Consider the following 13,610-nt stretch of genomic DNA (forward strand, 5'->3'; position numbering starts at 1 on the left):
TTATTCATTCATTTATTTTCAATCTTAACTGATTGTAAATTTCATTTTATCAAATAATTATTGTAAAGCGCATCTGATCATGTTCAGCATGAAAAATGCACTATATAAGTTCCAATTATTTATTATTATTATTATTATTATTATTATTATTATTATTATTATTATTATTAATATTTTATAAGACAGAATATTCCAGTCAGCACCAAACAAAGGAGTCATATGGCCTTTCATTCCTCCTCAAGCACTGCACTTTGGAGGCATTCATGAGACCATGATCAAAGCAGCAAAATGGGCGGTAAAGGCTGTCTTGGGAAATGCAGATGTCACAGATGAAGAATTGATAACAGCATTCACAGGTGCCAAAGTGCTATTAAATTCAAGACCTCTCACATAATCAGCAAATCGTGAAAATGATACACCATTAAAGTGGTACTATGACAAAAATGGCATCTTTCCTATCTAAGCCATTTTGAAACATAAACAAGTAGTCTGCGTGAGAAGAAAAACGCTGTTTACTTTTTTCAAATATCTCTTTTCGTTCCAGAGATATTCGAGTTTTTAAAATATGCAAATTAGCCAAGTGATGACGTCATACACTCAACAAAATTTGGTCAAATATGATAAAAAGACATATCTCAGCCAATTTGTATCAGAAATTTTTGATTTTTTGCAGTAAGATTCTACTAAATGTTCTCCACAATATGAGCTTGACAGTTCTGTTACCATGGCATCATACTGGGTTCCAGACCTCCCCCATATTAAAAGCTTTTCTGGCCACCTTTGGCATTCCATTTTGATATTTGCTAACAGCACTTCATATGCATGATCCATCAAGCACATAAATATGTTAGCTCGAGTTTGTGGCCTTGTTTTAACATTTTTCAAGCTAAAAATCACTAACATATTGAAATCAAGTGGGTCGGGACTGGAAAAGAGTGAATTTCCATGGGAACAATTTTTTATAGCCATAGGTTTGTTTCCTGTAGAACTATTAGACTACCAAGTTGCAATGGTCTGTGCTGCAAATTGGCCAAGATAGCTCTATTTATATACTCAATATAATATTGGGTTGATTGTATGACATCATCCGTCATCTCATTTGCATATTTTACCCATTTTTCAAACTTAAATATCTCCGGAACTAATGAAGATATTTGCAAACGGTAAGTGGCGTTTTTGTTCTTTCATGGAATTCTATGTGATACACTCAAAAAATCAAGGGGTAAAAATTTGATCATAGTACCACTTTAACACCGAATCATTTTTTTATTGGTCAAATTGGTAGTCAATTTGCCCCACAATCCATTGACAAGACCAGTTACAGTTTAAAGACCAGATGGAGGAGAGTTCAAGAGTTACTTAGAAATTTTTGGCATCGATGGCTCAGAGAATGGATCCCTAGCCTCAACAACAGAAGAAAATGGTTGAGAGAGAAACAAGATCTTCAAGTTGGAGATGTAGTGCTATATAGTCATATCGCCCAAGACTCCATGCGGTCACTGGCCTTTTGGAAAAATCATCGAAGGCTATCAGGGAAAAGATGGTCATGTAAGAAGCTAAGACAGAGCTAGAAGAGAATTTACACGAATGAAAACAGCACGACTTTTATGAAGAACTTTGATGATATTCAATGCCCATTTTGGAACTTTAATATTAGTATTACTGTTAGATTGAGACATTTTTTTCCCTTTTTCCACAAAGGCAAAATAATTGATATGCTACATCATATCAAGGGGGGGGGGAATGGAAAAAAGGACTAACGGAGCACAATATTTTTGTGTCTTATGGGACTTCAATGAAATATAAAGACTAGCATAAGCCATGTTGTTTGGTGAGAATTACACTGTAAGCAGTTTTTCGGCAGGACAGGTCAGGAGTTTTTACATCGTTTACATCATTTAAAGAAAGTAGTGAAACTAGAACATACAAATACCTGTCTCTTTCCTACCGTTTACATAACAACAAATGGGAAACTGAGGATGAGCAACTGTCTTAAAACACGATACTACAGTGAGGAGTAGGAATAACTGTTACAAGGATAATGAGAATTCCTCACATTACAATAAGAACACCCTTCACGGTTACCAATGAGGCAATTCTGCTCAGCCTAACGGAATTAAGTCTTAATGTTCCTCTTAACACAAATTAAAATACCGCATGTTGATTGAAATTAATGTTAACTGGCTGAACATACCAGAAAGAGAATCATTCTCCAAGACAATCATTATGGACAGTTGATATTGTATTATACAACAGACTACCAAGGTTACAGTGATCACATTTAAATGTATGGCAATTACAATTATTTAACAGAAGCCAAAGTTACATGCAAGGATGATAGTCCATGACAGCTACAGTATGTGTCCCATTAAGTGAGATATGTGATCAACTACACGTACAGTGTATCATCTCATACCAGTATCTGTAATAGTGAAGTAATGACTGATGAAATGGAAAGACCATGTCTCAATAACCTCGTTAATAAATTAAGGTATACTGAAAACTACCATACTGTTTTACTACAATGAACATTGTTCTTATAAAGAAGACTGGTATTAATTATAATTTATGTAATCATAATAAACTTCCAGACAATTTTCAAGTCATGTAACCTTGCTTTTTATGGAAAATGTTTATGATCAAAACCTTATTTGACTGGTGAACTCCCTTTTGTCAAGGGAATGAAACTGGGATGTTAAACAGACAACCCAGTGAATCCTAAAAGGGGCTTTTCAAAAACAAAATCAAAAGCAAGGCAAGTTATTTTTCCAGAAAGAAGAAATTGGATGCACTGGCAAGGAAAAAGCTTTGTCATTTCTACTCGCAACAAGATTAAATCCCAATTGCAGGAATACAATTATTACACAAAAAAATGTTCTGTACCAATCATCTGTTTCTCAGGTATACCTGCAGGATGGCATTGTATTCACCTGAAAGCCACCAAACAGAATCATACATCGGGCATCTGAAGTAAAAATTACAGCAAATGCCAGCACATCGAGATATTTCAATCTTACTATTCAAGAAACAAGTTAAGAAACATGCGTTGTTCTGTTCAACCCAGACAAACATGAGTTTAAAGAAAAAGAACGATCAAAGTATCCAGTTCAGTTTACAAACATCCAGTCTCCAGAAACAAAGAAAAAAGAAGAGAATCAAGTACAAAATGAACAAGTTTTCAAGACCTTCTTCTGCCAAAACTTTGCCATTCCCGTGGGAAAAAGTGACAGACTTGTCAGAAACATGTACCAAGAGGGAAATCCAAGACACCCAAGTGAATGATGACCTCCTCAAGGCAAAGGTGTCCCGAAATCTGAAATGGGAACTGTCTATTCACGCAATCTGAAGAGGCACCTTACAGTACTCAAATATGATGTCAATCAAATTTCATTGTTCCCATGGTTAACATTATTAATATTTCATGAGTTCGAATTCAGTGCATTAATTAACACACGCCGCAAACAAACATGCTGAACAAAATTTATTTACTGAATTCCTTGTCGAGGAAAGGTGGAAGTTCATGTACAGTACAGTCTGTATGTAAGGCTTATTGGACTATTGATATCAAACGAAAACAGGCATTTTGCAAATTCTTCCATAGTTGCAAGTCATACGTATTTTATTCCTTGTTTGTTCACTGGCAATATTGACAGACCCCATCCTTAGGCCAGACAAGTGAAGAAACCATTGTTTGTCAACTTATACCTTAAAGTCTTGCGGCTGCATTCTGAACTCTCTATTATTTATTCATTCCTTTATTTTCAATCTTAACTGCTTGTAAATTTCATTTCTTTTTAATACTTTTATCAAATAATTATTGTAAAGCGCATCTGATCATGTTCAGCATGAAAAATGCACTATATAAGTTCCAATTATTTATTATTATTATTAATATTTTATAAGACAGAATATTCCAGTCAGCACCAAACAAAGGAGTCACATGGCCTTTCATTCCTCCTCAAGCACTGCACTTTGGAGGCATTCATGAGACCATGATCAAAGCAGCAAAATGGGCGGTAAAGGCTGTCTTGGGCAATGCAGATGTGACAGATGAAGAATTGATAACAGCATTCACAGGTGACGAAGTGCTATTAAATTCAAGACCTCTCACATACCAATCAGCAAATCGTGAAAATGATACACCATTAACACCGAACCATTTTTTTGATTGGTCAAATTGGTAGTCAATTTGCCTCACAATCCATTGACAAGCCCAATTACAGTTTAAAGACCAGATGGAGGAGAGTTCAAGAGTTAGTTAGACATTTTTGGCATCGATGGCTCAGAGAATGGATCCCTAGCCTCAACAACAGAAGAAAATGGTTTAGAGAGAAACAAGATCTTCAAGTTGGAGATGTAGTGCTATATAGTCATATCGCCCAAGACTCCATGCGGTCACCGGCCTTTTGGAAAAATCATCGAAGTCTATCAGGGAAAAGGTGGTCATGTAAGAAGCTAAGACAGAGCTAGAAGAGAATTTACACGAATGAAAACAGCACGACTTTTATGAAGAACTTTGATGATATTCAATGCCCATTTTGGAACTTTAATATTAGTATTACTGTTAGATTGAGACATTTTTTCCCTTTTTTCACATAGACAAAATAATTGATATGCTACGTCATATCAAGGGGGGAGGGATGGACAAAAGGACTAAGGAAGCACAATATTTTTGGGTCTTATGGGACTTCAGTGAGATATAAAGACTAGCATAAGCCATGTTGTTTGGTGAGAATTACACTGTAAGCAGTTTTTCGGCAGGACAGGTCAGGAGTTTTTACATCGTTTACATCATTGAAAGAAAGTAGGACATACAAATACCAGTCTCTTTCCTACCGTTTACATAACAACAAATGGGAAACTGAGGATGAGCAACTGTCTTAAAACACGATACTACAGTGAGGAGTAGGAATAACTGTTACAAGGATAATGAGAATTCCTCACATTACAATAAGAACATTCTCCACGGTTACCAACGAGGCAATTCTGCTCAGCCTAACAGAAGTCTTAATGTTCCCCTTAACAAAAATTAAAATACTGCATGTTGATTGTAATTAATGTTAACTGGCTGAACATACATGTACGAGAAAGAGAATCATTGTCCAAGACAATCCTTATAGACAGTTGATATTGTATTATACAACAGACTACCAAGGTTACAGTGATCACATTTACATGTATGGCAATTACAATTTTTTAACAGAAGCCAAAGTTACATGCAAGGATGATAGTCCATGACAGCTACAGTATGTGTCCCATTAAGTGAGATATGTGATCAACTACATGTACAGTGTATCATCTCATACCAGTATCTGTAATAGTGAAATAATGACTGATGAAATGGAAAGACCATGTCTCAATAACCTCGTCAATAAATTGAGGTACTGAAAACTACCATACTGTTTTACTCTGATCAAAGTGATCGATACCCTTATGCCCACTCGGAAGGTCAAAGTTTGCTCCTCAGATAAGCCCTGAGTGTCGAGCAGAATGAAGGCGTTGGTCTACGGGAGACAATGGGCGTTTAAGACTCATGGCAAAGACTCAGCCGTGTTTAAGATGTATCGCAACAAGGTACAGAAAGAAGTCAGGAACTGTAAAAGATCCTACTACAGTACTAAGGTCTCGTCACTTAAGGAAAGAAAGGTATCGAAATGGTGGATGGAGGTGAAAGCCATAGGCGGCCTCTCTGTTAGATCTGAGTGGTGGCACCAGCTTATTGACTGTGCCACGCCCACCATCTATGCGCTGAGTGAGAAATTCAATACATTCCTTGAAAGCTTGACTTCGCACTTCTCTCCCCTGGCTCCAGAGGCCGATGCAATAGAGGCCCCTGTTCCACCTGAGTTTCGCATCACAAATCACCAAGCCTTCATAGCCCTCCGGGCCACAAAAGCAAAGAAGTCCCCGGTACCAGACCCGATTCAATCCTGAGTTTGGAAGCAGTTTGCTGTCGAACTGGCTCCAGTTGTCGCTGAACTCTACAATAGCTCCCTTGAGGAGGGCTATGTGCAGGATCGGTTCAAGACCTCAATTGTCACCCCTGCTCCGAAGATCTCCCCCCCCAAAGGATCTCAAAGAAGATCTTAGACCAATCACCCTGACCTCCCCATTAGCAAAGATTCATGAGGGATTCACACTGGGTCTGCTTGCTCCTGAAGTCTTAGATAAGCTTGACATTAAGCAGTTCTCAGTGAGTGGGAAAAGTACCACCCACGCATTAGTTTACATGTTACATATAATCTTAGCAGCCCTTGATAAGGGTAATAATCTCATCAGGATCTTTTTTGCCGACTTCAGCAAGGGGTTGGACTTGGTAGACCATCATTCCTTGCTGGCCGACTTGCGCGCTCTTGACGTCCACCCTGTCATAATTAGATGGACCTGTGCTTTCCTTTCTAACAGACCTCAGCGCGTAGAAATAGGCAGCTCGGTATCTCCACCTGTGCACCCCAATGGGGGAATCCCCCAGGGTACAAAGCTCGCTCCTATGCTGTTTGCAATTTTAGTTAACCGAGTAGTAGCTCAATGGCCTACACGTTTAAAATATGTAGATGACACCATGCATGGTTCTCGAAGTGATTCCGCGCTGTAGCACGAGCTATTTCCAGTTCACTGTAAATGACATTAGGTCCTTTGCGTCCAGTAAGGGCATGTGGCTTAACCCTAAAAAATGTAGGGAGTTAGTTATCAACTTTTTTCAGCACCTCCAGGCAAGTCCAGGCATGTTAGACATTGATGGCTCCTCGGTAAGGAGAGAGGAAACCTACAAGATCTTAGGAGTACACTTAAGTAGTGATCTTACGTGGAATGTGCATATTGAATATATCGTGAAGAAAGCAAGCAAACGCCTGTATGCGCTAAGGTCACTTAAGAAGGCTGGAGTACAACCGAGTGACCTGGTGGGCACCTACTGTGCACTTATTAGATCTGTGCTTGAGTATGCTGCACCAGTGTGGTTGGGCCTTCCTGTCTATCTTTCCGATGTGTTAGAAGCAGTTTAGAGGAGGGCGATGCGCATTATCTTTCCGCGGCCCCTTGCAGTGCTGGGCTCGGATCCCTCGCTGACCACCACGATGCCATTTGCGCTAAATTTATATCGAAGGCTAGGACATCACCTCCTCTCATCTATATTCTCACGAACCGGTTCACTATTAACCATGGCTATCAATTGCGTTCAGGTCAGCAGCGCTATGAGCAAGTTAAAGGCCACACTGAGAGATTTAATAATTTTGTAACTGTACATTTCCAGTAAGGTATATATGACCCACCACTGTAATTCAGGAGTCTTATTCTGCAAGAGTGGCGTTTAATTAACTATTATTATTATTATTATTATTAAGTGAAGCTATGATCTTCGCAGTTATGAGAGCAATTTTTGCAATTGCTTTGAGAAGCCTGAAAAATTCAGGACTTCAACGGGGTTTGAACCCGTGACCTCGCGATTCCGGTGCGACGCTCTAACCAACTGAGCTATGAAGCCACTGACGTTGGGAGCTGGTCATCTGTGGTTTCTAATGGTCCCGTGAGGAATGAATCAATGATGAAATGGTATATGAAATAAATCATATATGAACTGCGGATATGAAATCAAGTGAAGCTATGATCTTCGCAGTTATGGTTAGAGCGTCGCACCGGAATCGCGAGGTCACGGGTTCAAACCCCGTTGAAGTCCTGAATTTTTCAGGCTTCTCAAAGCAATTGCAAAAATTGCTCTCATAACTGCGAAGATCATAGCTTCACTTGATTTCATATCCGCAGTTCATATATGATTTATTTCATATACCATTTCATCATTGATTATTATTATTATTATTATTATTACTACAATGAACATTGTTCTTATAAAAAAGACCGGTATTGATTATAATTTATGTAATCATAATAAACTTCCAGACAACATGCAAGTCATGTAACCTTCCTTTTTATGGAAAATATTTACTATCAAAATCTTATTTGACTGGTGAACTCCCTTTTGTCAAGGGAATGAAACTTGGATGTTAAACTGACAACCCAGTGAATCATAAAAGGGGCTTTTCAAAAACAAAATCAAAAGCAAGGCAAGTTATTTTTCCAGAAAGAAGAAATTGGATGCACTGGCAAGGAAAAAGCTTTGTCATTTCCACTCACAACAAGATTAAATCCCAATTGCAGGAATACAATTATTACACAAAAAAATGTTCTGTACCAATCATCTGTTTCTCAGGTATACCTGCAGGATGGCATTGTATTCACCTGGAAGCCACCAAACAGAATCATACATCGGGTATCTGAAGTAAAAATTACAGCAAACGCCAGCACATCGAGATATTTCAATCTTACTATTCAAGAAACAAGTTAAGAGACATGCGTTGTTTCGTTCAACCCAGACAAACATGAGTTTAAAGAAAAAGAACGATCAAAGTATCCAGTTCGGTTTACAAACATCGAGTCTACAGAAACAAAGAAAAACGAAGAAAATCGAGTACAAAATGAACAAGTTTTGAAGACCTTCTTCTGCCAAAACTTTGCCATTCCCATGGGAAAAAGTGACAGACTTGTCAGAAACATGTACCAAGAGGGGAATCCAAGACACCAAAGTGAATGGTGACCTCCTCAAGGCAAAGGTGTTCCGAAATCAGAAATGGGAACTGTCTATTCACGCAATCTGAAGAAGCACCTTACAGTACTCAAATATGATGTCAATCAAATTTCATTGTTCCCATGGTTAACATTATTAATATTTCATGAGTTCGAATTCAGTGCATTAATTAACACACACTGCAACACAAACATGCTGAACAAAATTTATTTACTGAATTCCTTGTCGAGGAAAGGTGGAACTTCATGTACAGTACAGTCTGTATGTAAGGCTTATTGGACTATTGATATCAAACGAAAACAGGCATTTTGCAAATTCTTCCATAGTGTCAAGTCATACGTATTTTATTCCTTGTTTGTTCACTGGCAATATTGACAGACCCCATCCTTAAGCCAGACAAGTGAAGAAACCATTGTTTGTCAACTTATACCTTAAAGATTTTGCTTGGATTGCACATTCAGGACTTGGCTCATAGACCTCTTTGGTTCTTGAAACTTGTCTGTAGTTCTTTCTGTGCTTCTGTGCTACTTATAAGTCTTGGCGTTCAACAATATTAATAAGATATTTTGCAATTTACAGTTATACTTGTTGTCTGTTTTGTTAACTCATGTTTTTGACAGGCTATTGTTTTCCGTTTTTGTTACCATGTGTTTAATATCAAGTGAAGCTATGATCCTCACAGTTATGAACGCAATTTTTCCAATTGCGTAAAGAAGCCTGAAAAATTCAGGACTTGAAGAGGGTCTGAACCCGTGACCTTGCAATACCGGCGTGACGCTCTAACCAACTGAGCTATAAAGCCACTGATGTTGGGAGCTACACGTATGATCCTCCCAGTTATGAACGCAATTTATATGAAATGGATCAGATATGAACTGTGGATATGAAATCAAGTGAAGCTATGATCTTCATAACTGCGAGGATCATAGCTTCACTTGATTTCATATCCGCAGTTCATATATGATCCATTTCATATATCATTTCATCGTTCATGTATTTAATAGTTGTACAGTTTCTTTGACAATGAGTTCAATGGTTGCTTTCTGCAAGAACCTTTGGAGGATGGCAATCCTAAAAAATTGAGGGATCATGACGTAATTATGATGCACTCTGCCTTGTGTACATGTATATTTTATTAGATACCATTAAAGGCAATACAAGTATAATTTGTATCTTTTTGAATATTGACATACATGTACATGTAACTAGCATTCCACACCTTAGTTTGTTTAGTTTGGTCAAAAAAGCATTGACGACAGTTAGTCTGGATGTACTGACAGTAGCTAACAAAAATAGTTTTGAGTATTCTGGTAATTCTCTCTTTAAAGTAAATTACTCCTTTACATATTTTTTGGATTAATGGCAAGGACAAGTACATGTATTGTGTGAGAACTTACTAACAGCAGGCAAGAGTTAGACATTAACATCAATAGAAGATTTAGTGAAAATTTCTTCTGTGGGTGACTGATACATAAATAGACAAGAGGCATTCACCAAGCAGAAGATCACATCATTATTTTGGTAATAAATGCATCAATGACAGAATATGGCTGTGGAGTGGTTGTGAAAGTGGAAGACAAATTTTCTATGAACATACAGTGTACAGCTACATTGACGACAGTCTCTGAGTAACAAAAATATTACTGAGTATTCTGGGACAAATAGTAGTTCTCTCTTTAAAGTAAATTTCTCCTTTGCATATTTTTTTGGATTAACGGCAAGGACTAGTATTGTGTGAGAACTTCCTAATAGCAGGCGAGAGTTCCACACTAACATCAATAGAGGAAAATGAACATTTCTTGTGTGGGTGACTGATACATGTACCTAAATACTGTACATGTAGACAAAAGGCATTCACACAGGAGAAGATCACATCATTATTTTGGCAATACAGTGTAAATGCAGCAATGACAGAATTATGGCTTTGGAGTAACTGAGAAAGTGAAAGACATTTTCTATGAACATAGACCATTTTACAGATACAGCAGGCATTTTGAAATGCATAGTGCCTATTTTAAACAATGGATTTCAAAATGGCCTCTGTATCTGTAAAATGTATGGTCAATGCAATGTACAGATGTAAGCAGTCACACATCATTACAATCCTTCAAAACAGTAACCACAATCGTAGACTTCCACCAATTCATAGCATTTACAATCATTTGTATATGTATAAACAGTTTTTTGACTGACTCAATGCTGACTCCTCTGTTTTCTGTTCATGTGCAAAGTCGACACAGTGGAACCCTGATGGGGTGCAGGGAATATGGCACAAGAATAGCACAGTGTAACCCTGTGGGGTGCAGGGATGGCACAGTTGTGAGAGCACTTGCCTCTCTCTTTTATACTTTCAAGGGGTCATGATTTTCCATTGCCACTTCAAGCACATTGTTACTCAGAGGTTTGTTACATGCAGATTTTACTGTAATCACAACTTAATATCATACTTGTTACGACTTCACATGTTTATACTATCGTGCTACGTACGAAACAGTTTCTCAAAATCTTTTGTGAATGCTACAACTACATTCCTGTCTTACACAGCGGTACCTTAGCAATTCTTAGGAAACATTGCACATCTCTTTTTTGGTGTTGGCTGCTTCTAAAATCTTGTACATGTATACTCTTCCAACTGCTACATGTACATGTAGGATTATTAATTACAATATCTACATTTTTGTATTTCATTGTCAATTGATAAGTATTAAATTTTGTTAACAAACATTGACTTTATTGGCCCTCATTCACATGCAGTTTATGTATCGCACAGGCAGTGGTATTTTGCAGGACCCCAAATGGTTAGCTTTCAATTATGGTAGTGCATGTCTGCAGTAATTAGGTCTAAGCGCTGATTTCTAAAATGGTTGCCCGATTGCCCAGACTTGCCCGATCGGGCAATCAGAATTTTTGTGCGCATATTTTGTGAAATGATTTGATTGGCAAAAAAGAAAGTGATTAGTAATATGACGCAGTCACCACAAACACAATAAAAAAATAACGTTTCATCTCTAAGCTGTCACTTACTTTTCTTTTGAAAGATACATGTATAAATTAATTATTGGTACAAACCTCAAAACAGATTGGAAGGAGGAACATCTTCGAAAAGAATGTTTGTTACAATGGAACCCAGTTTTCGCAGGCCAAATGCACTAGGTAACAAGCGCACAAGAAAATTGTACCTTTTGTCATGCAATTTCAACCAGTTCGACAAAGTTTTAATGACATAAATTTTAATTCAAAACCAGCCTAATCTCAAAGAGATATTTAAGGAATCTTCCTTGATCTCTTACAGAAAAGAAAAAGCGCTTAAAGATATGGGTTCGATTATTCGAAAGCCCATTAACTTAATCCAGGATTAGCGTAAACTTTTGTTTCTTACATGCTTTTCAATTACCTTTTTGTGAAACCTTCCTTTGCTTATTTTTGTTTTTCAGGATTGACTTCTTCCATCGTAAAGTTTTGCCAAATATCAGCGTTGAACAGCATTTGGGAGTAGAGAAATAAACTCCTTGGTTAATTTTTAATCTAGGATTACTGTTAATCGGCTTTTAAACAACCAGGCCATGCTTGTCAAAGCAAAACTGTGAAGGCTACTAGAACACAATGGACACACAGCAGGAGTCACATTGGTCTGTCAAACCCATTTTACACACGTTACACAAAATTGACATTTTTATACAAGCCTCCTTTGCATTTTAAAAGACAACAGGTCTTTTGAAGATGGGCAACCGAAAAAAAACGTGGGCAACCAAAAAATCAAAACTGGTTGCCCAAAGGGCAAATTAGTAAAAAAATAAGTGTCGAACACTGAGATTGGCCACGCATATTGTAATCTCTCACTTAAAATACAATATTGTTATTTTTTCCATCCAATAGTTCAGCAATTTTTGCACAAGGAACAAACTACTTCAAATTTTAGTTCATTAATACTTAATGGTTCACACTACATGGGATACCCAGCATGAAAGAACCATCTCTTTTATTTCATAGATACATGTATCCCGAAATTATCATGATTGCCAAACTGAGAATATTCACATTTCCCATCATCTAACTGTTATAATTTTTAGTTTAAAATGTATGATATGATAAACTTTGTCTTTTATACCCTCCAATAAGTATAGCGACAAGAAATTACAGCCTCAAACTATCTCCAATGAATAATCACCTCCTTGTTTCACTACACTTCACAAAACAGAATTAAATTTAATTAAGCCGATAGCATGATTGACACTACAAAGTGCAATTTAAGTAGTTGGGAGATACTGTACAGTAATTGCCAACAAGCAAGCCGAACGAAGACGCAAGGCTTGCAAGGCGGCCAGCATAATGCATAATTTCCCATCATCTAACTGTTATCATTTTTTGTTTAAAATGTATGATATGATAAACTTTGTCTTTTATACCCTCCAATAAGTATAGCGACAAGAAACTACAGCCTCAAACTATCTCCAATGAATAATCACCTCCTTGTTTCACTACACTTCACAAAACAGAATTAAATTTAATTAAGCCGATAGCATGATTGACACTACAAAGTGCAATTTAAGTAGTTGGGAGATACTGTACAGTAATAGGCCACTTGCACTAAGAGGTCACGTGACCAATGCTTCCCTTAAACAGTGAGTTGTAATCTTGCTGTTGCCAAAAATTGACAGAACACATAAAAATTATCTTACACGCGAAATTTGAGAGGAAACACATTTAAGGGAGGTATTTTATGGTACTTTGATTTTTCAACAAAGTAGCATGATTTGTCTTCGCCGCCATGTTGGAGGGCATACTCTTGCCCTCCAACATGGCGGCCAAAACTACTTTTTGCTTATATCTTGTTAAATGTTTGATAGTTGAGTTCAGATGTGCCATAAACGCTACCACATCATCTTTTCAACATTTTCCTTGAAGTTCAAGTGCAAAATTTGTGCCAGAAAGCGGTAATTCATAATTTTAAAAAATCAAGTTTTGGTCACGTGACCAGCTACGGACTTTCTCATTTTAAGCAAATGGTGCGGGTTTGAAAAACCAAATC

General features: G+C 37.4%; 1 protein-coding gene across 1 annotated transcript in view; it reads left to right on the plus strand.

Moving 5' to 3' along the window:
• The window catches only part of LOC137983131 (uncharacterized), a 77,767-nt gene extending 65,435 nt beyond the window's left edge, over window positions 1-12,332 (plus strand). Inside the window, exon 3 of the mRNA XM_068830314.1 lies at window positions 12,016-12,332. The gene's annotated coding sequence lies outside the window, so the exon portion shown is untranslated. The remainder of the gene's footprint in view (window positions 1-12,015) is intronic.
• Window positions 12,333-13,610: the final 1,278 nt, after the last annotated feature.

The sequence above is a fragment of the Montipora foliosa genome, chromosome 13, assembly GCF_036669935.1.
Source record: "Montipora foliosa isolate CH-2021 chromosome 13, ASM3666993v2, whole genome shotgun sequence".
In the NCBI taxonomy this organism is placed as follows: domain Eukaryota; kingdom Metazoa; phylum Cnidaria; class Anthozoa; order Scleractinia; family Acroporidae; genus Montipora; species Montipora foliosa.